The sequence below is a fragment of the Chiloscyllium punctatum genome, chromosome 2, assembly GCF_047496795.1.
Source record: "Chiloscyllium punctatum isolate Juve2018m chromosome 2, sChiPun1.3, whole genome shotgun sequence".
NCBI lineage: Eukaryota > Metazoa > Chordata > Chondrichthyes > Orectolobiformes > Hemiscylliidae > Chiloscyllium > Chiloscyllium punctatum.
Genome location: NC_092740.1, coordinates 149,512,469 through 149,533,821, shown reverse-complemented (window position 1 = coordinate 149,533,821; position 21,353 = coordinate 149,512,469).

The window sequence follows — 21,353 nt, the reverse complement described above, 5'->3', positions numbered from 1 at the left end:
GACACCAGTGATGAGTCAGTGTGGGGAATTGTAGGATGCCCAGGTAGCATCCAGTTGAAGGCAGATGCTGTACCTCAGGGCTGAAGCTGAACAGGATACTTCTGGAACCACAGATTTGCTAGCTTTCAGAAAGATTTAGTCTCAATTATGGGTTGGATGATGTTGCATACCATTGTAAATCTCCAGTGGAAAGAGTGGGACATCAAACACAACAATTATATGACTGCATGCAAATCTTCACTAGTGGCTTGCACCGTATAAACAGCACCTTAAATGGGATTAAAAACAATCTAGCCTTGGCAAACACTTTCTGATGTAAGCCAGCAGGAAAACGTGGGTGTTTCTTCGAACGGTCAGTTGACACCAATTTCACACTTCAGATAACTCTGACACACAGTTAATTTTGGCTCTCACCCTTATTTTCACTCCCACTCCACTTTCTTTTCTGCCCTCAGTTAAGTTAATACTCTCCTTCTCATGATCCCTTCAATTAATACTGGCAATGTCCCTCCTCCCCCAGTCAATGCTGGCTTTTATTTTCCTTCCTCCTCAATGTGCTTCTGCTCTCTGCAAAGTGCTGCTGTCAGTTTCCCTCTCTGTTCTCACTTCCCTCAAAAGGCTGTTCCTGGCAATGCCAACCCTATCCTCAGCCCTCAAAATTTTAATTCCTGTTCTTTTTTGAGATTGTGGACAGGAATTCTCAACTGCAGTTAGTGTCACAGATTGTTTAGTGAAATTAACATGACATACAATGAACTAAAACACCTCAAGATGGTACTTAGGTGGAGGATTTCAGCTCATTCCAAATTTTCATCTCCTGACGGGCACAATAATAGGGCTCTGCATTTATTGCCAAATACAGGGGTTGCTGTTTGTGTAGTTTCAACTTAAAATAACTGCAATAGTCAATACCATTTTGAATTGTCAATCATCAGTGCACCAAGAAACTCATATCTTTTTCCAGTTTGTTCTAATTCTATTTGTTTATAGAATAGAATAGAATAGAATTTAGAGCATCCCTACAGAGTAGAAACAGGCCCTTTGGCCCAACAAGTCCACACCAACCCTCCAAAGAGTAATCCACCCAGACCCATTCCCTAATGTAATCTCATATTTACCCCTGACTAATGCACCTAACCTACACATCTCTGAATACCATGGACAATTTAGCATGGCCAATTCACCTAACCTGCACATCTTTGGATTGTGGGAGGAAACTGGAGCACCCGGAGGAAACCCACGCAAACACAGGGAGAATGTGCAAGCTCCACACAAACAGTTGCCAGAGGCTGGAATCAAACGTGGGCCCCTAGTGCTGTGAAGCAGCAGTGCTAACCACTGAGCCACCATGCCACCCATTTTGTCCTTAAGTGAATACAGTAATTAAGTTGATGAATGCTGTAACATTAAAAAAGGCATAAGTGAATGGGCACCACAGTCACTGGTGAATCGGTGCTCTTTTTATCCAGAAACTGAACATTAACAAAATAAATAAAAAACAGGCAAAAAGTGCAACAGGTGGATGGAGGTGATAGGTCGGAGGGGAGGCTGGAGTGGATAGGTAGCTTTTGCCTGAAACGTCAATTTTCCTGCTCCTCGGACGCTGCCTGACCCGCTGTGCTTTTCCAACACCACACTCTTGACTCTAATCTTCAGCATCTGCAGTCCTCACTTTCACCAAAACAACAAGCAAAGTCCATTCTTCACTGAATTTAGGTTAAAGTGAAACACCCAGTGACTCATGATTAGTCAGTTTGTGGATGACACCAAAATTCGTGGTTATAGTGGACAGTGAAGTAGGTTATCTAAGAGTACAATGGGATCTTGATCAATTGCGCCAATAAGCCAAGGAGTGGAAGGTAGAGTTTAATTTAGATAAATGTAAGGTATTGCATTTCGGTAAGACAAGGAGCAGGAGTTTTGCAGTTAATGGTAGAGCCCTGAGAAGTGTTGTCGAGCAGGGAGACCCATGGGTTCAGGTACATAGTTCCTTGAAAGTGGCATCACACATAGATAGGGTGGTGAAGAGGGCACTCATAGAATCACTACAGTGTGGAATCAGGCCATTGGCCCATCAAGTCCACACTGACCTTCTGAAGAGCATCCCACCCAAACACACCTCCTCAGCCAATCCTTGTAACCTTGCATTTCCCATGGCTAATCCACTTAGCCTGCACATCCCTGGACACTATGGGCAATTTAACATGGCCCAAAGTTTGACACATTTGCCTTATTAGTCAGAGCATTGAGTATGGGAGTTGCAGCGTCATGTTGTGATTGTAAAGGACATTGATGAGGCCATTTTTGGAATACTAAGTACATTCTGGTCACCCTACTATAGGAAGGATATTATTAAATTGGAAAGGGTGCAGGAGAAAAGATTTTTAACATTGTTACCAGGGCTGGAGGGTTTGAATTATAGAGAGAGACTGGACAAGCTGGACATTTTACCCTGGAGCTTAAGGTTGAGGGATGACTGATAGAGGTTAATAAAATCATGAGGGCATAGATAAGATAAATAGCAAAAGTCTTTTCCCTAGAGACCATAGTTTTAAGGTGTGAGGGGAAAGATTTAAAAAGGAACCTGAGGGGCAACATTTTCACACAGAGGGTGGTTCCAATGCGAATGAACTGCCAGAGGACATGGTAATTGCAGGTATAGTTACAACATTTAAAAGATATTTGGACAGGAACATGAATAGGAAAAGTTTAGAGGAAGAGGGGCCAAAAACAGGCAAATGAGACTAGTTTAGTTTGGTTAGTATGGATGAGTTGGATGGAATGGTCTGTTTCCATGATGTGTGACTCTATGACTCAGTTTACTAAAACACTCAGAGAGCACTATTGGAACAAACAACTGTTCTATTCACTCTCAAGCTAATCAGACTAACATTTTACTGCTTTAACTTATTAATATGAAAGTTCCAAATAATAATTTGCCTAAATAAAATGTTTTCTCTCCACAGAGGCTACAAATCTGCTGAGTTTTTTCAGCAATTCCTGCTTTTGTTTCAGATTTCCAGCATTTGCATTTCTTTGTAGTATCAGCCATTACAAAGATATTGGCCTTTGTTTCCACTCACTGGAAGAATATTAAGCCAAATAAATTTCTTCTTACTTGAATTTTCTAACCAAACCTGAGGCACAGTTTTATCAAAACCAGTTGCCATCTTATATCTTGCCCATCTTTCAAATGTAAACATTCTTCAGATATGAATCCAGACAGAAAGAAAGAGAGAGAACAGGATATTCAGCCATGAGAATCTGACTCCAGACTTATCCGATGAAAACACTCACGGATTTTCCAAGCACTTTGCAAAATTCAGTGACCCTTCAAAATAAAAATATCTCGCATTTATACAATGCCTGACACAACTTCAGGGAATTCCAATGCACTTTACAGCAAATTAAGCATATCTTGAAGTGTAGGTTTTTTTTTGGATTGTAGAAGGTGTAACCTCTAAGAAATAATAAAATAGGAATCAGCAGATAATCTGTTTTAGTGATGTTGGTTGGGAGATATATGTTAACCAAGGGGAATACCTGTCTGCTATTACCAAAATATTTAATATTACCAAAAGGGCTTTTTAGCCACCTAAAAGGACAGTAGCTTAAATGTTTCATCCAGCAGTCAGTCCCTCCAATCGCACTTCTTCAGGTCTATATTGGAGTGGCAGCCTTGGAGGTGCTCAAAAGGAGGGAACATAAATGGCAACTCAATATTGTTGGATTTTCTTCTTTACCTCTTCAGAATCAGGGTTAACTCCAGTTCAATTCATTTATCGTCCATCTCAGAACCAAATGGTTCTGGTTGCATTAGGCCCGGACCGGGGACTCCTGGTGTTGGTCAGGTGGGAGCTGCACTGACAGCAGTATGGTCGATTTTCCCGTTCCTCGGATGCTGCCTGAACCGCTGTGCTTTTCCAGCACCACTCTAATCTAGAATCTGGTTTCCAGCATCTGCAGTCATTGTTTTTACCTAGCAGTATGGTGTGCCCAGAGTGGGGACCTCTGGTGTTGGCAAGGTGGGGGCTGTACTGGCAGTATAGTGTGCCCAGAACGGGGACCTCTGGTGTTGGCAAGGTGGGGGCTGTATTGGCAGTATGGTATGCCCAGAGTGGGGACCTCTGGTGTTGGTGAGGTGGGGGCTGTATTGGCAGTATGGTGTGTCCAGAGTGGGGACTACTGGTGTTGGCGAGATTGGAGTTGTACCGGCAGCAGTGTTGAGTGCCCAGAGCAGGGATTCTTGGTGTTGGTGAGGCAGGAGCTGCAACGATGGCAGTGTGGCATGCCTGGAGTGGCGGCTTCTCGAGCCATTGCGGCAGGAATGGAGCCAGGGACCCCTGGTTTCGGGCGAGTGTGTGTTCAGCACAGGTCTCAGTGGCAGTGTCACTGAGGTGGCCCCAGCAGCAAAGAGATGGCACCTGGAGAGAGCTGATTCCTGTGATGGTGGGTCCAGTGCAGATGGCAGCAAGATGACGGAGGAAGGGGGGCAGTGCAGGTCTCGCTGGTGAGCAGCTCAGGACTCAAGGTGGAACTAAGTTGGACTCTCTTTCTCAGTTATTTCATTTTATTCTTAAAATGGTGCTGGGTTTTGACGACGGTTGAAGCTTTTCACAGTATTTTACACATTATTCACCATAAAATGCAGGTGACAATGAATAATTCAAATTCAAATTCAATTCAATGTGCAACCCGCAGGTCCTGCCCCATATGGAGCAGCTGGTCCCTGAAGGATTGGTTAGACACATTGCGAAAAGCTTGTGTGCTCTCTCAATTTCTCAGCTTGGCCTCTGCTCATTCCTGATCAAGCCTCCCAATATGTTCTGTACCTTCCTGAATGAACCTGTTCCATTTTGACCAGGTCAGAGACTCGCATGAGTCATTAGGGGATGTTTAACCTCTTCACTGATGCTTTGAAGACATCCACAAGACATCTCCACTGTCCTCCTGAGATTCGAATACTGTGACCAAGTTCCGCATGGAGTAGTTAGAGTCTTAGAGTCCTGCAGCATAGAGAAAGGTCTTCAGCCCAAACTGGCCAGGCCGACCAAAATGTCCATCCACGCTAACCCCATTCTGCTGCATTTGGCCCACATGCTTCTAATCCTTTCCTAGCCATGTACTTGTCCAAATGCCTTTTAAATGTTATTAAGGTAGTTGCCTCAACCACTTCCGCTGTCAGCTCATTCCATATGCATTGATAAAATGTGGAGCTAGAAAAAGCACGACAGGTCAGGCAGCATCCAAGGAGGAAGAGAGTGGACATTTCAGACAAAAACCTTTTTCAGGATTTCATACGCATACTACCCTCTGTGTAAAAAAGTTGCCCCTCCGGTTCCCTTTTATTCTTTCCCCTCTAACCTTAAACTGATGACCTCTAGTCCTCAATTTCCCCAACCTTGGGAAAAAGACTGAGTGTGTTCATCCTATCCATGCCTCTCATGATCTTATACACTTCTGTAAGATCGCCCCTCAATCTCTTAAAGAAAAAAGGCTTCACTTGTCCAACCTCTCTATAACTCAGACCTTTGAGTCCTAGCAACATCTTTGTAACTTTCTTACACAGTTGCTCCAAGAGTTTTAGGTCAGACATAAGAATGAGTCTGCCCAGCAGAACTGGCTTTAGGTGGATTAGTGACTCACTGTTGTGCATGTTGAAGTGGAAGTGGACACTCTGTTTGATTCCTATTCGTGCAACCAGAGTCTTGTGAAGGCACCCCTGATGGTTTCTCCAGTGATTTGCAAATTAGTGGAGAAACCACCTGGGGGTGCCTTCACAAGAATCTGGTTGCACGATTAGGAATCAAACAGAGTGTCCACTTCCAGTTCAACACGCACAACCACCTGATGAAGGAATGGCGCTCCGAAAGCTAGTGTGTTTCCAATTAAACCTGTTGGACTATAACCTGGCATTGTGTGATTTTTAGCTTTGTACACCCCAGTCCAACACCGGCATCTCCAAATTATTATTTTTTTCGTGTTTGTCGCCCATCAAAACTCCCCAGGGAGCACATAAAACGCTGGATTAATTAAGTATTCACAGTCAGTGTCTCTCCAGAGAGTGTTATATTTCATTTCCTGTGCTTTGGTGACATATAGAATATCATGATTTAATCAGTACTGAGGCACTCAATTTAAGCTCTCTGTATTTACATACTTCCTAGTCAGTGTGAAGCAAAACATAGTGAGAGTGCATCAGTTACATGGGAAAGTAGGCAACAGCTTGCAAAATGCTTGCAAATGACAAAGACATTTGAAATTAAAAAAACTCTGAGGCTGTGTCATCGAAGTCAGTGAGAGATGGGGCACAGTGACCTTTGTAATATTCCAGAGAGACTCAGTATATACTTAGCTCATAACGTGTGGTCCAATAGCCTTTACCACAGTGATATCATTTTTTCAAAGAGATTTGTTTTAAACGTTTTTAGCTGCAATATTTAGTTTTTCAAGACCTTACTGGCAAAATTTCTACATTTTTGTCAATTTACCTTGTTTCCTGGATTTTGTAGTCTGAGATGAAAGAACTGTATTCTTTCAATACATTCCAGGGACACATGATCCAAAGTCATGGCATGATTGATTTGAGCTTCCAACCACTACAATAAAACCAAAGCTACGGTTGGAGGACCAGGACAGCAATTGGTCCTGTACTTGAAAATTTGTTTTGTTGAGTTTATTTTTAAAAGTTTATCTTGCACCAACTCAGTTGGCTGACTGGCTTCCTCTCTGTTACTATTGTACAGTAACACTTACAGCAAACTGCAGACTTTTCACTGAAGAAGACCTTGTAAATTGTTGCTTTCCAATACAGTCATCACTGGATGCTACATTTCTATTAGAGAGAGATATAGCCTGGTGCTAAATAAAAATCATAAAGTCTTGTTATGGCTCCCCTCCTGTCTGGTTGTAACAATAATATGAACATTTGGGACTGAATCATACCGGATGCAATACTGATGTAGCCATTAGCATGCATGTAATGAATATCATCAGAACAGACAGATCATGACACCAGCAGTGCCATTTTTTAGTTCAATTCTCCAACCAATATCACATTGTAAATGTGCTCCCTGACCACACATTCAACAGCAAGAAAGACCCTCCAGCAGCACTACTTAGAGAAAGACATAAAAATCTTTGAGTTTTACTGTGCCTTGTCCACACCATCAGCCAACGAAAACAAAAAGATGATGACAGCCAATTACAGGGAAAAAATAATAAAAATAATGCTAAATGCATTAACTCTAACAAACAGTGATAAACCAATGAAGATCACTAGCCATGAAAGCACAATAAGCAAAGGAAAAGGAAAGATAGGAATCTCTTCATTAATATGTTTTTGAGTCAATCCTACCATATCTGTGGTGTTGAATTTATTAATACGAGAATAAAACAAATCAAAACCACAACTTGATTTTAACAAGTATTAAAATCAATAAAATTCAATAAAATTCAGTAACATCAATTGATAATATCAGGTAAATGACAATAGCAAATGATGACCTCGAATAAGTTCATAACTGATCTGAAATACAATCATACACCAAGTAGTTTAATTGGCATAGGTCTTCAAATGGTTGACACAAAGGAAATTCATGAGAATTTAATTTGAACAAATTACCCCATGAGCAATGTTGGAAGTAAGTAATGTGATGTTCCTATATTCAGCCATTGTCTCAATTTTTGTTCAAGGAGATTACATTTTTCCATTTTCTTCACTAATACTTTCTCCAATGATTTATCGTGATCTTCTTCATACCTTAGTAATAGCGACTCCTTCCCATTTCAGGAAGACTCTATTATCTTTCATAAATTGCAGGGAGGGTTTAAATTGTTGTTCATCTACAGTCCACCTGCATTTCACAGCTTTTAGTCATACCAAGGAACTCGTTATGTGCCTTATTCCTTCACCTGCACACAACTCCTAGATTTATTAAATCTGGTTCATTAGAAAGCTGCACCTCCTGAATGTCTTCATCTGCCTATTCCTAACCTGACAATAATATATATTTGGTCAGAGAAATGTTAGGTTTTCATAAAATCTTTCTAAAAACATAACTGTTTCATGTTGCAATGATAATGAATTTTTGGGAACAGTGTTGTTGCAATAATAAGTTAGTCCATTGGTTTGGTAAGTTAGTTTAATGCATTTCTGACTTTTTCTCTCACTCCCATATTCTGTATCCTTGTGCAGTTACTACCTTTATGTACATAATGTGGGTGTATTTGAATGCAACTATCCTGATCCCTCTGCCTACATTGATGTTAATACTGGTGACTTTTTCCAGATATCTTCAAAGTCTGAGAATCACTCCAAGGTTTTTAAATTCTTGTGTCTCTTGCTATTTTCAACATTATTGGATTCAATATAAATAAATGAAATCTTTCTGATGGTGTATGGAGATTGCTTCAGGATTTGATCTTTCTAATTACAGCAGGACATGGAGTTCCAACTTCAAAGGATTCAATCTTCTCTCTCTACTATTTGCAAACTCTATGCTGCCTGAAATATCATTAGGTAAGTACAAGATGTCGCTTAGTTAAACAGATTAGTTTCTTCAATATATTCTGTGCTGCCTCATTTAAAATGTGATGGTAATACAACCTTTGCATCAGATATGTCTTCATATTATTGATAGTTCTCCTCCCTCTTGCCTTCAACAATTGCAGCCTAGCTATTGATGCATTCTCTGAAATTTAGTCTTTTTCCTTGTAAATCTTTCATGTGCACCATGTTTTAGAGACCAGCCTACCTCTACCCACTTCAATAATTTATTGTTTCATTGTCCACGTACTCAACTGGCAACATTTTTTTACTTAGTCCTATCCTGATTGAATTCTCAGATGACCAATGAATTGAAGGTTTTTGCAACATGTACAAATTTTACAGTCAGCAACAAACATGGTTGAATATGCCTTCATGAAAGCCTTCGGTCTCATGCAGAACAGGGCTATAGTCCGGATGAAGGGCTTATGCCTGAAATGGCGACTCTCCTGCTTCTCAGATGCTGCCTGACCAGCTGGGCTTTTAAGCACCACATTTTTTTACTCTGATCTCCAGCATCTGCGGTCCCTACTTTCTCCTAAGGATATATTACTGCAAATGTTTCACTGGGGTGAAATCAGAACAGACAAACCACCTCCTTCGGATGAAGTTTTGATGCTTGGACTATTCCAGCCACCTTGCATTATAACCCAGCTAGAATGTGCCACATCACTGTGGTATGTTGCGACCTTCAGAACTGCTGACGAAATGTGTATGTTCTGAATGCAGAGGAAATGGTGGTATTATTGCTGGACAATTAATCCAGAGATCCAGATCATGTCCTGGGAATCTAGATTTGAATCATGTTAGATGGTGTAATCTGAATTCAATCGTAATCTGGAAGTAGGAGTCTAATGATAGCATGGACAGGGTAAATAGACAAGGTCTTTTTCCTGGGGTGGGGGAGTCCAAAACTACAGAGCATTGGTTTAGGGTGAGAGGGGAAAAGTTTAAAGGGGACTTAAGGGGCAACATTTTCATGCAGAGGGTAGTGCATGTATGGAATGAGCTGCCAGATTAAGTGGTGGAGGCTGGAACAATTACAACATTTAAAAGGCACCTGGATGAGTTTATGAATAGGAAAGGTTTAAAGGGATATGGGCTAAGTACTGGAAAATAGGACTAGATTAGGTTAGGATATATGGTCGGCATGGACGAGTAGGACTGAAGGGTCTGTTTCCATGCTGTACATCTCTTTCACTCTATGACTCTATAACTCTATTACCATGAAACCACTGCCAATTGTCAGAAAAACCCATCTGGTTCATTAATGTCCTTTAGGGAAGGAAATTTCCATCCTTACCCGGTCTGGCCTACATGTGACTCCAGACCCACAGCAGCGTGGTTGTCTCTTACCTGCCCTCTGAGCAATTAGGAATGCACAATAAATGCTAACCAGCAATGCCGTCATCCTATGAATGAATTCTTAAAAATCTAGTGTGAATAATGGGAATGATAATCTTGACAGAGTAATGCATTATTGAGCACAAGGATTCAGACAGAGAGCCATTTCCAGGAAGAATGAATTGGGTTGGGCTTTCCTTCAGTTGTGTAATTGTCTTTGGTAATGGCAAGTAGCCCTTGCTTAGTGAAAGGTGAACTTGGACCTGGTTAGTTTTGCAGTCCTGGACTTCTTCTGTTGCTGAATTTCCTTCCCCATAGGATTGCATGCTTGAGTTCTTTGGATGATCCACTTTCAGGGACCTACTCACTAACAGGGAAAAACAGCAGTCAGTTACACAGGGCACTAACATCACCTGGTGTAATGGTTAGGTAGCTCTTAAGACTTCAGTTAGAATATGATGTCCAAGTATTGTGCAATTAAGTCTCTCAGGCAGCAGACTAAGATGAAGCCTGAGGCATCTTCTTTTAACCCTGTTAGTACCTTCCATCGTGGGTTAGCTTTCAGGATGCACATAGACCGCTACATTGCCCTGAAATACACTACCATCCTGTAGGATTGTACTTTACACTCCCATGAAAAGATGGACAGAGTGTACCTTTCCCTCTATATAATGGATTCATCACTGACTCCATGCCGTCATTCACAAGCTCAGTATAGGTGTGGAAGATTTTGCACTCCAGGCCCGAACAACAAAGCTTGCACATTGATTTTAGCCTCAGTGCTGTCCATGTCTAAAGTACCACACTCTCGCTTCAGCCATCAATACAATGTTTCAAGGATCCCTGATGTGACCCGTAGTCAAGTGGTTGGTTGTTCATGATGAGTAGTGATTGGTCAATACAACTTCTTTCATCGTTGAGGTGTCTAAAGAAATGTCTCACCTTTCACAAATAGTCATAGAGTCATACACCATGGAGACAGATACTTCAGTCTAACCAATCCACACCGATCATGTTCCCAAACTAAACTAGTCCCACCTACCTGCGCTTGGCCCATGTGCCTCTAAACCTTTCCTATTCATGAATTTATCCAAATGTTTTTTAAACATCTTTTCACTGGCGTACCTTAACCAAGGTTTTTCGCAACCAAGAAACCCACAGCCGACATTTTAAGAGTGTCAATCCATATATACTTATAAAAGTGCTCAACAATATACAATGATATGTCATCCATGTCACCTATATGCCTGCAGGAAGTTTTTCTTTCCTTTCCCTCCCAATGTATTTAAGTGTAGTCCCAACATCCAGAATTATTGTGGATGGATCCTTCTCTGTCATTGACCTTGTTTACCTGGAAGACTTGTGAGATTAACCCAAGTCGCATTTGGGCCTCACGAGTTTTGATATGCTGAGATGCAAGCTGACCTTCCACAGCTAGAGAGCGAATTAATTGTATAAGAAGGACATAGGTCTGTTCTGGTTAAGAATGAGTCAACATTGGTGGTAATAGGAGAACACAGCACAGTACAACAAACCTTACTGGGTTGGTTGCACATTCAGGTCTTCATATCCTAACATGACAGCTTAAGCATTTTCTACTCATGTGACGCGAGGAATGGTGAGCAGTACTAGATGGTGTGGTATCCTCAGCGAATGTGTAGGCTGTGTTGAGGGAAGGTACCATTAGATTATATGATGGCAATGTGCAGTAGCAGACAGAAGATGATAGCACTTATATTTGTGGTGTGCAGTTCATTAGCTTTCAGCACTGCTGTGCATTAACTCTATCCTAGGCACAGCACTGACCTGGGCTATTAATCGGTGTCCTGGTCATCTGGGTATGGTGAAGAAGGGGAGGACTGCAGATGCTGGAGATTAGAGTCGAGAGTGTGGTGCTGGAAAAGCACAACAGGTCAGACAGCATCCGAGGAACAGGAAAATTGACATTTCTGGCATAAGCCTTTCATCAGAAATTAGGCTCTTGGGTTGGGGCTGAGAGATAAATGGGAGGGTGGTAGGGTTAGGGGAAGGTAGCTAGGAAAGCGATAGGTGGACGAAGGTGAGGGAGAAGGTGATAGGTCAAAGGGTGCAGTGATGGACGGGTCTGGAGTGTGGTGCCAAGTTGGAGGCTTGGGACTAGGATAATGTGGGAGGAGGGAACATGAGGAAGCTGTTGAAATCCACATTTATCCTGTGTGGTTGCAGGGTCCCAAGGTGGAATATGAGGCGTTCCTCCTCCAGGCGTTGGGTAATAAGGGTTTGGCAGTGGAGGAGGCCCAGGACCTGCATGTCCTTGATGGAGTGGGAGGGGGGAGTTGAAATGTTCAGCAACGGGGCAGTGGGGCACCTCCAGGTCTCTGTCAGCAAAGTGGGACCTAACATGCCTTTCTGGATCATTGCCCCGAGGATAAAAATGCAGCACCACAGTGTGAGCAGCCAGTTCCTGCCTTGCAGTGCCTGAAGTGGTACGTAGCTGGGCGTTAATCGTGGCACCAGTGGCAGGACAGTCAAAAGGTCCTGGCCGCAGAGAGCACTTCCACCTTCCTCACTGTATGATTCCACAGGACGAGTGGTGTACAGCCTGGATTAATGAGGTGAAGAGTGGAAAATTCTGTAAGAAAAGTCTCTGAGTCACAGTGGACTGGTTGCCATGAATCTCATTTAAGAAAACATTGCCTGCAAAAGGGATAACACACACCACAGAGCTGAACTTCTGGATTTAGTGTCTGCTGGAACTTTAGCACCATTTCTGAGTCACAGAGTCATAGAGATGTATAACACAGAAACAGATCCTTCAGTCCAACTAGTCCATGCTGGCCTGATATCCTAACCTAATCTAGTCCCATTTGCCAGCACTTGGCACATATCCCTCTAAACCATTCCTATTCATGCCCAATAGTAACTTAGCCATCGCTGTTTACTACATCCGGGTTCTTCAACCAGCTGGAGAATGTGATGGGGGTAACTTTATATTGGCGAGATAAAAAAAAAAGAGTTAGCATATCATCCATACTTTGAATACAATGAGAAAACTGACTATAAAACCCAAAAACAAACAAACCCTAGAGAAACTCTGCATGTCTGGCAGCATCTGTGGAGAGAGAAACTGAGTTAATGTTTGGAGTCCAATATGATACTTCTTCATAGAGTCATAGAGATATATAGCACAGAAAAAGACCCTTCAGTCCAGCGCATTCATGCCAATTTGATATTCTAAATTAATATAGTCCTGTTTGCCAGCATTTGGCCCATATCACTCTAAACCCTTTTTATTCATGTACCCATCCAGATGCCTTTTAAATGTGTGGTTGTATTTGTCTCCACCACCTCAGCTCATTCCGTATATGCACCACCCTCTGCATGAAAAAGTTGTCCCTTAAGTTCCTTCTAAATATTCCCTCCTCACCTTAAATCTAGGCCCTCTAGTTATGGACTCCCCTACCCTGCAGAAAAGACCTTGGCTATTCACCCTATCCGTGCTCCTCATGATTTTATAAACCTTTATGAAATCAGCCCTCAGCCTCTGATCCTCCTGGGAAAATAGCCCCAGCCTATCCAGTCTCTCCCTGTAGCTCATAACAACTAATTTATTACTTCACTGTTGCACATTGTTTAAAGACTTTTGACACCATCGCTAAGAAGGTGCCTTAATTTAAGGTGAAGCCTCCTCAAATGTTTGCAAATGCCAAAAACATCCTATCATTATTATTTCATTTTGGGGGCATGGGCTAATTTCCAAATTTTATGGCAGCATTATTGATTGTAGAAACCTGATTTACACTCAATGGAACTTGCACTTAAAATCTGATAACCTTTACACCAGCTTGTATGAAGCACCAAAGTGTTAAACCACAGACACTTTAAGCGAAAACATTTCATAAAATCATATGGGTCAAATACCAGAAAACTAAGCATTGCCTTCCTCCAAAAACTATTTTCTTCTCAGACTAGGTATTGGTCTTTCTAATGCCTTAATTACTTGAAAGCCAAAAGTAGAAAACTAGCTATTTAGCCATGAATCAGCACAATGAAATCTCCTCAACACATACTTGAGAATAAACTTTAGCCAGTGGGGTTTAACCAACATCTGAAATGTGAAACAGTCCAAACATTGGTTGTTTACTAGAAGGATCAGATGGCCAAATTGAAAATCACTTCAATTTACCAAAGTATTCATTCACATCACAAAGATCGGTGCCAAACATATTTTCCTGGAACGATTCAATCTTACAAAGATGTTGATTCATATCTTCAACTTGCTATGACCTTAGTCTTCAACTTACCATCAGTGTTCACCACATTCCCGTGGTTCCATCTTTTATCCCCATTGTCCGGACGAGACTATTTATGGAGGTATGCGAACAATTCATCCTCAACATAGTATTTCATTAAAATGCTTCAACTATTTTAAGTTTCTATTGTCCTTGATGCAGAAACATAAAAATTATTGAGATTTTTTAGATTCTCTAATTGTCTTGGTATGTAGACAGATCCTTTCAATTTTCTTTGATCTTTTCTCCATGGTCTGACAGAAAAATAAACTGAAGGGAAATTCAGCATGAATTAGAAAGGAGTTCATAAGGTGACTGACAAAGCTCAACTGATTTTAGCATCCTTTAACATTGTGAAGGACCTTGCTTGCTAATTTACAGTCACATACTTTTATTATAGTACAACATTCCAAACTGTTGCTCCCACAAAGATTTGACACAAAGCCATGGAAAGAGATATCCAGACAAAGGCTACCAGGAACCTCTTTGAGAAGGTGTGGGAAATAGGCAAGTGAAGATATTTTGTGAGCTATTTCCAGAGTTTAGGGCCCAAGCAGTTTGAAATACAGCCACAAATTGGAGAACAATCAAAATTGGGATGTACAAGAGGTCAGAATTAGAGATTTTTTTTTAAGAGATCTGGGTTAACTGTAGGTCTGAAGGAGGTCACAAAAATAAAGAAGGAACGGGTTAGAAAACAAGTATAATCATTTGAAAATCAAGGAATGGTTTTAAATTAGATTAGATTACTTACAGTGTGGAAACAGGCCTTTCAGCCCAACAAGTCCACACCGATCCACCGAAGCGTAACCCACCCAGACCCATTCTCCTACATTTACCCCTTCACCTACCACCACGGGCAATTTAGCATGACCAATTCACCTAATCTGCACATTTTTGGACTGTGGGAGGAAACCCACGCAGACACGGGGAGAATGTACAAACTCCACACAGAGTCACCTGAGGCAGGAATTGAACCCAGGTCTCTGGCGCTGTGAGGCAGCAGTGCCACTGTGCCACCCAATGGTGATGTAGAGTCAATGTGGACCAGAAGGGTACAGGGTGGAACAGATGGCTGCGACTTAGTGTAAGTTAAGAGACAAGAAGAATGAGTTCTGAGAATGGGCAGGGTGAGTTCAAATTAGTAGAGGCTGGAGGACAAGAGGCAAGCCCAGAGTGCATTGGAATAGTCAAGTGTAACATTAATAAAAGCACAGGAGACAGTTTCAACAGCATATGAGCTCTGGTCAGTGAGAACATGGGTAATGTTACCAGAGTAGAAATAAGCCATCTTCATGACTGTACAAATTTATGGTCACATCAAGTCAGGGACAAACCAAATGTAATAGTTGCAAGACAATCTTTTTAAGAAGGATAGAATCAGCAGGTAGGAAATAGAGTCTAGATGAAGGAAATCCAGGACAAAACAGTAGATGAACAGCACAACAAATTATAGGTAGTGGAGGAATCAAGACAAGTCGTGGTGATGTATAGTGTACACTGAGTCATTTTTATCACAAACTCGTTTTATGCCAAAATTGTAATTGGTGGAGAGTATTTTCTTTGTATGGTGGCTTCTGTTTGATCAGCAGTTTTCACTGAAGGGTCTTGTGTTAATGTAATTGCAGTAATGTATCGGCTTATTCTTCTCTTGTCATTCATGTCTGGATCAAGTGATGGTATTAATTATGAGAAAAAAAAAGCAATGCTGTTAGTCCATAGGTAATTGTTCTTCCTATTCTTCATGATTCCATTCTCAAGTAGGAATTGACATATTAGCTCAGAAATTGCTTGGTATCTTTATTAAAGAAGCGACTATTTTCTTATAATGAATACATTGTTGCTGTAATGTAGGCTTTTGGAAACACACCTCTGAGAAAATGCCATGGCGATAGATTGTGTAGGAGTTTACATTGATGTTGTGATATACCATATCTTGTTCCAATGAAAGGTCTATTTGTTCTGGTCAAATCAACTATGGAGTCAATGCTCTCTGTAGGATGTTCTGCATTCAATAAAACTTTTGCCAGAAGTTGCTTCTTGAACAATTTTATACACTCTTTATCAACTGCTATTTGGACTGCTTGGTCTTATGATAGGACCTTCTTTTCATTGAAGAGACTCAGTGACTGATTTATGTCAGATACTAATGATGAATCTATCACAAATGAGTTCTTGTTGTTAATTTCCATAGTTGCATGATTCAGATAGTACTTGCAGGTCATTTATGAAGTTATGTCTAGGCCTCCTCAGAGTTGTATTGGTTACTGAAGCACTATTTCACCGATGTTCCATTTGTTCTTCAAGGGAAAGTAGATCAAAAATTGTCTAAAGGCTGTCAAATATAATTTGTTTCTCATCAATCTTTTGACTGTGTAACACATTTTGATATTCTTCCTATAAAGTAGAAAAAGGACCCGACCAGCTGTACACTTTATTTCATCTCCCATTTTAGTGTCGAGTTCTGAGGAATTACACCTTTCACATTTGCCAATTTTCTGATCAAATAAATCAATCAGATAGTCTGAATTTTTCTAATGGACAGATTAGTGTTGGTGAAGTTTGTTACAATGGCTGATTTTCAATAGGTATTTGAAGTAATTAGACAATAAAGGTGCAGGATTAAACTATTAGGCCCATCAAATCTGCTCCACCATTGGATCATGGCTCAACCTCATTCTCCTGCTTTGTCCTTGGCCCCCTTCCTAGTCAAGAATCTATCCATCTCTGTCTTAACTGCACTAATGATTTGGTCTCCACAGCCCTCTGTGGCAATGAGTTTCACAGATTAACCACCATCTGGCCGGAGAAATTCCTCCTCATTTCAGTTCTAAAGGGTTGTCCCTTCACCCTGAGGCTATGGCTTCAAGTTGTGATCTCTCCTAATAATGGAAACATCTTCTCCATGTCCACTCTATCTGGCCCCTCGATGTTCCAATCAGGTCCTTCCTCATTTGTCTCAACTACATTGAGAGCTCAACCCCCCCCCCACTTCATTAATTATTTTCTTGACTTCGATGAGCATTGTTAGAATTTTGACCTGCTTGTACTACATTCATTTTATTATCTTGTAATCTTAGATGATTAGAATTGTTGTTGATTTTTGTTGTTGTTAAAATTGTTATTGCAAGACTAAAACTAAAAGTTGTTGATGTTTCTGCCGGTGCAAATCCTATTTTCAACATGAAGAAAGCTTTCCTTTATCCTATCTAAATAACAGTTGGTAGAGAGTGTTTAAAATTGTTTAAGAAGCATCTTATAGCAAAAGTACAATGTCTTCATAGAACTGAGTGCAGATACTCCTTTTCAAATATGGTTGCAAGATTTCTAAAAATGCTGTAGGTAGAAACACACAATTATCCAGACAACTTAAAGACCAGCTCCAGGCCTCAGGTCAGATCAGGTCGTCAGGGATGTGATGCTCTGCCCTGCCCTGCCCACCAAGAACTTCCAGCCAATTAGAGACCAGATCTTTTGCTCAGCAGCATCACCAGGAAGCCAGTGACTGCTGATGGAATTACATCCACCAAAAGCCCAGGACTGGAGAGAATTCCAGGTCAGCTGTAACTTATGGCAGGAGGAGTTTTGCAGAGTGAGGCTTGAAGAGGCAGGTGTGTCAGCTACAAGGTCAGGAAAGTAGCCCTCAGTGGTTCTCACATCTCACTCAGTGTATGATACTGGATGTTTCAATCAAGCACCTAGAGAATATTACCAAGGGATTATTACCCCTTGAGTTCTAAAATTGGCAAAGTGTGATGGGAAGGCTGCATACAGGCTTTCCTTTTGGAAATAACTTCCTAGAGGCCAGTATCCTGTCACCAATTGACCTTTTATTTATACACAGTACACTGGCTGTAGCCAGCCAGCACAGAGTCAGTCCCCTGAACTGAGGGGATTATGAACCTCCTGCTTATATATTTTTTCCCCCCCCCAGTGTCCTAGTTATATTTTTTCTTGGTAAAAATAAATCTAATCCCAGGTTTGTTTTAAGAAAGGCAATTTAGAAAAAAAAAATCAGTCCTCAAAAGGAAAAAGAACACCATTAACAGAACTAGCTTTGTAAACCAGCCAGTTTAAAAATGAGGTTCTCCCCAAAGAAAAGCAGAAGCCACCAGCTGCAGTCCACACTGGCTGTAGCTAGTCAGCCCAGTCAGTCCCCCGAACTGAGGGGATTATGAATCTCCTGCTTATAACATTTTGTTAAACAAGTTACAAACTAGTTTACAAAAAACAGTAACATTTACAGCTATATACAACAGCAATTTTACAAGGGAGAGGAGCAGCAAAGCTAGGCCCCAAACCCTACCATTCAACCAGTTTACAGAGAATGAGGACAAACCTCAAATCCCAGTTCCACATATAAAAGACAGCGACAATGACATTTGTACATAAGCAGTGCATACAATACAGACCCAGCAAGCCCCCATCCCTCCCACCTTCCAGCCACTCTAAGGCAACCCACCCTTATGTACTTTCTGGCTCTGTCCACCCCATGCCCCTTCCAGTTCTCAGTCCACCCTGACACACCTTTTGACCACCTCTGGGGCAGCCCACCCCGGTACCTGCCCAGGGTGACAGCGCTGAGGACGGCTAACCACTTTCAGTCTGCCCCTACGTACCTTTGGACTCTGACTCACTGTCCAGCCAGTGGGCTATCCTAGCACACCTTCTGGCCACCTCTAGGACAGCCTGTCCCCTTCCCTGGGAGTGCAGGGTAGCCCAAAAGCCTTCCAGATCTCAGCCTGCCCCTACACCTTCTGGCTCTCAGCTGCTCTGACACCTTCCAACCACCTCTAGGACACCCCGTCCCAATTACCCCTTCTCAGGACGACAGCGCTCAGAACAGCCTACCCACCATCTGGCTCTTGGGGCAACTGGCATCAGGGTGGCCTACCCACCCTCCAGCTTTCAGGACAGCCTACCAACCTTCAGGTTCACAGAATGGCCTATCCACCCTCCAGCTCTCAGGATGACCAATGAGCCTCCCAGCAAGGCCTGCCAGACCGAGGGACACGCAAAACAGTGCAGGTGATAGACCCAGGAAAAACCACAATATAGTTAATTACCAAAAAAAAGTCCTTTCTGGTACACAGTCCAAATCTATACAGTCTTCAAAATATAGAATCCATTTCCAGGAAGAGTCCACTCCAGTATACAATGTGCATTGTCAGAATGAGAGTCCACTCCAAACTGCAGAGTCCGTTGCTAAAAACAGAGTCCACAACCAAGAGCAGAGTCCACTCCTTAAGGCAGCAAACGCACACCGCACAGGTATTCAGTCTCCATGGAGTTCTGGTCCAGCCTTGGAAAACCAGGCCACTCACAGGAACAGTACATTGTACAGGTGCAGTTAACTCACAGGGGTTTGATCCACTCCCAAAAGAAAGGTATTCTCCCAACCTCCAGGATACAGCAAGTGCTCATTTCCCAACACACACAGATGTTGGACCTTCAGAGGTCCAGTCACAGGGCTAGGCCTCCCCACAGGAACAGCTCCTCTGGTAAAACATATGTCTTCCACAAGGGCTCAGTCCAAACACCAATTAAAAAAGTGAAGACACATACAAAAAAAAGAAAACTAGAGTCCAAGGGCTAAGCCCTACCACAAAATTAACATTATCCTTTTCTCAAGGAGAGAGAAAAGAGTAACACACAGACTGTAACTAGCCAGTGAAACAACAATCCCCTAATGCGAACTGAGTTACACCTGAACCACATTGTGTGCATCAGGAGTTTAACAATCAGTCCTCACTAAAAGGAATGCCAGTTAACAAACTGGCTAAATAATTCAGCCAGTTCAGGAATCAGGTTTCCCAGTCCTTACTGTCTCCACCTGGTTCCAATCTCATACTGATTTGGAATGGAGGTGAGATGCTGGTAGAGTCCATACCTATTATCATTCCTATCCCCTCATTAAATGCCTTTCCCACCTCCAAACCCACCAATGTGTAGTTCCAGATGTTGGATTAACTGAAATTTTCCCGACTGAGATGAATTGGTCTTTATTAGTTTAAGGCTGTGGTGAATGTGAAGCATTGCACCACAATTAAATTGAGATTCAGATCAGCCATGTTCTCATTGGATGTCGGAAGAGGCTGGAGGGCCTGAAAGGACATTTTTTTTTCTTCCTAGTTTCCTAGTAGAAACATCTTCTGCATGCCCACTCCATCCAGGCCTTCCAGTATTCTATAAGCTTCAATGAGACCGCCCCCCCCCATCCTTCTAAACACCATTAAATACAGACCTTGAGTCCTCAACTACTGTTCATACGACAAGCCCTTCATGCTCAATCTTATTAACCTCCTCTGGACCCCCTCCAAGGACAGCACATCCTTCTTGAGATATGGGGCCATAAACAGCTCACAATATTCCAAATGTGATCTCACCAGAGCATTATACAGTCTCAGCAGTACATCCCTGCTCTTGTATTCTAGCCCTCTTGAAATGAATGCTAACATTGCAGTTTCCCGAATATGTTCTCCTTAGTGATGGCCATAACACTCACCCCTGCCCCCTGACTCTCTAGAAGTTCTGGTATGCTTGCTAGTGTCTTCCACTGTGAAAACTGATGAAAAGTACCAATTCAGTTCCTCTGCCATTTTCTTTGTGCCCCATTACTACATCTCCATCCTCATTTTCCAGCAATCCAAAGTCAACTTTTATCTCCCTCTTGGCTTTAAAATATCTATCCATATTATTAGCTACCCAACCCTCGTGTCTTATCTTCTCTCCCCTTGTTGATTTTTCAGTTGTCTTCTGCTGGTCTTTAAAGGACATTCCTCTGGCTTACCACTAATCTTCACCATCATGTATTTATGTGAATAGTTATATTGTGCGTTCACTGATGTGGAAATTAAAATCAGATTTGATGTGAGGAATGGTCATGAAGAGCAGCACCAACCTAATCCATTTTAAAGAAATTACAAGTCACCTTTATTGTAATGTTTCTGGCCAAAGGTTATCATATAATAAAAGGGTATGGACAAACTCCAGACAGGTCGCGGAAATGAACCAAACCTTTTGTTTAACCACAGTTCCAAGACAATCTATATGTTACTGTTATAATTTAACCAGACAGCAACAAAGCTACAAGGTTACACATATTTTCTTGAGGAGTTTTTCCTTTCTTTGTCTTTTGACAGGAGGTAGATATCATCAATAAAAAGTTCATTTTTTTGGATTGAAACGAA